Here is a 4,446-nt window from a genome sequence, read left to right as displayed (position 1 = left end):
CGGAAGCAGTGCAGTTAGAGCAGTAGAGAGCAATAGAGATGGGTGAGAAGGAGACGGAGAAGGATGTAAGACTGTTAAAATGTAAGACTACAGGACAACATGCCATTTGAAATGAAGTAGGTTTCTCTTGCAGTAGCAAACAGATTGAGGAGGACTGATCTAAGACTGGCAAATTAATTTTGGGACAGAGCAGTTTCTTAGTTTTTTCTTTGAGTTTTTGACTCCTTAATTCATAAATAATTGGGTTTAGTAAAGGAGGTAAAATGAGAAAATACAAAGAGAGCAGAACTCGGATTACTAGAGAAACATGCTCCATGTCAAATCTACTCTGAAACAGTTCGAACAAGGAAGAAACAAAGAAATTGATGACAGTTACTAAATGGGGAATGCAGGTGTTCAGAGCTTTAGATCGTGATGCTGCAGATGATTTTAAACAGATTCTGAGGATCTGTACATAAGAATATAGAATGAGGAAAACTAGGGGAATAATAAATACAGTATTTAAAATCAAACCCAAAATATTGTTAATGGTGATGTCAACACAAGCAAGTCTGACTACTGAATAGTTGTTACAGTATATCTTATCAATTGTTCTTTTGCACAGTGGCAGTCGACTAGTTACAACGATCATTACTGTAAATACAGCAAAAGGAAGCAGCCAAGTCATGGCTATCAATTTATACACTCTTGATGGAGACATAATGGTGTGACAAATTGAAACATATCTGTCATACCCCATCACAGCTAATGCCAAATACTCACACATGCCATACGTGTGCAAACAATATATTTGTATTATTATTATTATTATTATTATTATTATTATTTATTTATTTATTTATTTATTTATTTTTATTTCTTGGCAGACGCTCTTATCTTACTACATAATTGCAAACAAAGTGCAAAAATACAGAGAAGTTCAAGGCATCAATCATTACAAATTCAACTTAGCTAAAACCTAGCAATTCAAAATAATACATTTTACAAATTCCAATTTACAATTTACACAAGTACAGTAAGAGACTTCCTACATCCTGGACGGTGAAAGCTAAGTGCTGTCAAGATGTAAGGTTACAGACGAGGGCTATGGGAAAGGGAGCAAGGAGGAAAACAATCAAGAACGCGAGGAGCATAATAAAACTGAAGTGCTATCTAGCAGGGATAGAGGACTAATATTACAAGTGCTGTCGGAAGAGATGCGTCTTGAGTAAGCGCCGGAATGAGGTCAAGGACTCTGCTGTTTTGACTTCGGTGGGCAGGTCGTTCCACCACTTAGGGGCCAGGGATGAGAAGGAGCGGGCTCTGGAGGAAGGAGAGTGGAGAGGAGGCAGAGTTAGTCTTCTGGCACTGGAGGAGCACAGTGGTCTGGAGGGGATGTATGGAGAGACGAGTGACTGAAGGTAGCTTGGTGCAGTGTGGTCAAGACAGCAGTAGGTGAGGGTCAAAGTCTTGAACTGAATGCGTGCTGCTATCGGGAGTCAGTGGAGGGAGCGGAGCAGTGGAGTAGCGTGTGCGAATCGTGGCAGAGAGAATACCAGATGAGCCGCAGAGTTCTGGATGAGCTGGAGTGGGCGGGTAGTGGATGCAGGCAGGCCAGCCAGGAGGGAGTTGCAGTAGTCCAGGCGGGAGAGGACCAGTGACTGGACGAGTAGTTGAGTCGAGTAGTCGGTGAGGAAGGGACGGATCCGGCGTATGTTGCTCAGGAAGAATCTGCAGGTGCGCGTCAGCGTGGTGATGTGCTGGGAGTAGGAGAGCGCAGGATTGAGGGTGACTCCTAGATTTTTAGCGGAAGAAGAAGGAGTGTGGTGGATTCCAAGGGCATCGAGATGGGGAGGTCAGCAGAAGGTGAGGAAGAGTGGGGGAAAAAGAGGAGATCTGATTTGGAGAGGTTGAGCTTGAGGTGGTGCGAGTGCATCCAGGCGGAAATGGCAGACAAGCAGGAAGAGATGCGTGAGGGGATGAGAGGGTCAGAAGAGGGAAAAGACAGGAAGATCTGGGCATCATCAGTGTAGAAGTGGTAGGAGAAACCATGGGATGCGATGAGGGGGCCCAGGGAGCGAGTGTAGAGAGAGAACAGGAGCGGACTCAGGATGAAGCCTTGGGGAACGCCTGTGAGGAGAGGCTGGGGGGTGGATGAGGAGCCTCGCCATGTCACTTGGTAGGACTGGTCACTGAGGTAGGAGGAGAACCAGGTGAGAGCAGTCCCAGAGATCCCAAGGTCAACGAGGCAGGAGAGGAGGATGGAGTGATCGACTGTGTCAAATGCTGCAGAGAGGTCAAGGAGGATGAGGACTGAGGAGAGGGAGGCCGCCTGAGCACGGCTGGAGAGCCAGGAGAGCCGTCTCAGTGGAGTGAGCTGTGCGGAAGGTGAGAGGGGACGAGAATGTGGACACTAGGGAGCGGTAGAGTTCGAGGGCAGCTGGGAGTTTGGTCCTTTTCCACTTCTGTTCGGCGGCACGCAGACTAGTTCGGGTTGTGCGGAGAACAGCAGAGAGCCAAGGCTGAGGAGGGGAGGGCCGGGCAGGACGAGACGTGAGAGGACAGAGAGAGTCAAGGGAGGAGGTGAGGGAGGAGAACAAAGAGGAGGTAGCACAGTTGACAGACAGATTTGAAAAACAGTCAATGGAAGGCAAGAGAGTGAGGGCAGTGGAGGCAAGGGTGGAGGGGGAAACAGAGCGGAGATTGCGGCGGAAGGTGACAGAGGGAGTGGGTGGAGAGGGGAGGGAGGGGAGGGAGGGGAGGGAAAGGGAGAAGGAAATGAAGTGGTGGTCTGAGATGTCCATGGGTGTCACGGAGAGTGTCGAAGGGGAGCAGCCTCTTGAGAAGATGAGGTCTAGCTGGTGGCCAGCCCTGTGAGTGGGGGGAGATGGGGAGAGAGAGAAGTTAAAGGAGTGAAGGAAAGGAAGAAATCCGGCACAGTGGGAAGGGTTGGAAAGGTGGATGTTGAAGTCTCCCAGGAGGATGGTAGGTGAGGACAGCGAGGGGAGAGAGGAGAGAAGAAAGCCGAGTTCATCCAGGAAGGAGGTGAGCGGACCAAGTGGACGGTAGAGAACTAGAAGGAAGAGGTGAGAGGGAGAGGTGATTTCCACTGCATGAAATTCAAAGCTGTGGGTTGAGATAGAAGAGAGAGGGGGGGGACAGAGAAGAGGAGAGAAGGGGAGAGCAGGAGCCCTGTTCCTCCTCCCTGCCCAGTAAGACGAGGGGAGTGGGACAGGACAAAGAGAGAGGATAAGGCAGCAGGGGTGGTAGAGTTGTCCGGGGAGATCCAAGTCTCGGTGAGAGCGAGGAAATCCAGAGACTGGTGGGAGGCGAAGGCAGAGATGAAGTCGGCCTTGTTGGAAGCTGAGTGGCAGTTCCACAGGCCTCCAGAGAGTGGAGTAGAGGAGAGGGAGGAGGAGGGGGGGAGAGGCAGAGAGATGAGGTTGGAGGGATAAGTGAAACAATGGCACGCAGGTGCACGCCGAGAGGAAGGAGAGAGCAGGACAGGAATTGGAGAGATCGTCATGGTTGCCTGTTGTTGCTGTTGCTGTGCAGCGTCTCCTCGCAGTCTTCTCCTCGCTGGATTAACATCATTTATCTTTGACATGTATTATTATTATCATAAATGTTCTTAAAATTATGAGATTGAGAGTTATTCAAAGAAAATACATTTGTATGAAATCGCAGTATGTCACCAGTACTGCAATTTCATAGAAATGTATTTTCATTGAATAACTCTCAATACATAGACAGTGGACTAAAAGTTACATATTTTTTTAGGCATTGTACAGCAAACTTGTTATATAACAAAATTGCAAACATGGCTGCACAATCAGGTGAATGAGGATTCAATAGCTGTTGTATACAGTGCATCCGGAAAGTATTCACAGCGCTTCACTTTTTCCACATTGTTTTGTTACAGCCTTATTCCAAAATTGATTAAATTAATTATTTTCCTCAAATTTCTACAAACAATACCCCATAATGACAACGTGAAAGAAGTTTGTTTGAAATCTTTGCAAATGTATTAAAAATAAAAAACAAAAAAAGCACATGTACATAAGTATTCACAGCCTTTGCTCAATACTTTGTTGAAGCACCTTTGGCACCAATTATAGCCTCAAGTCTTTTTGAGTATGATGCTACAAGCTTGGCACACCTATTTTTGGGCAGTGTCTCCCATTCTTCTTTGCAGGACCTCTCAAGCTCCATCAGGTTGGATGGGGAGTGTCGGTGCACAGCCATTTTCAGATCTCTCCAGAGATGTTCCATCGGGTTCAAGTCTGGGCTCTGGCTGGGCCACTCAAGGACATTCACAGAGTTGTCCTGTAGCCACTCCTTTGTTATCTTGGCTGTGTGCTTAGGGTCATTGTCCTGTTGGAAGATGATCCTTCGCCACAGTCTGAGGTCCAGAGCGCTCTGGAACAGGTTTTCATCAAGGATGTCTCTGTACATTGCTGCATTCAT

The 4,446-nt window shown here is 47.3% G+C and overlaps 1 pseudogene; it reads right to left on the bottom strand.

Annotated features, from left to right (window-relative positions):
• Positions 1-1,175: 1,175 nt before the first annotated feature.
• On the bottom strand, positions 1,176-4,446 carry LOC136747079 (uncharacterized; annotated as a pseudogene).

The sequence above is a fragment of the Amia ocellicauda genome, chromosome 3, assembly GCF_036373705.1.
Source record: "Amia ocellicauda isolate fAmiCal2 chromosome 3, fAmiCal2.hap1, whole genome shotgun sequence".
Classification (NCBI taxonomy): domain Eukaryota; kingdom Metazoa; phylum Chordata; class Actinopteri; order Amiiformes; family Amiidae; genus Amia; species Amia ocellicauda.
The sequence above is the reverse complement of the archived record's forward strand: the minus strand, read 5'-3'. Positions and strand labels throughout refer to the sequence as shown.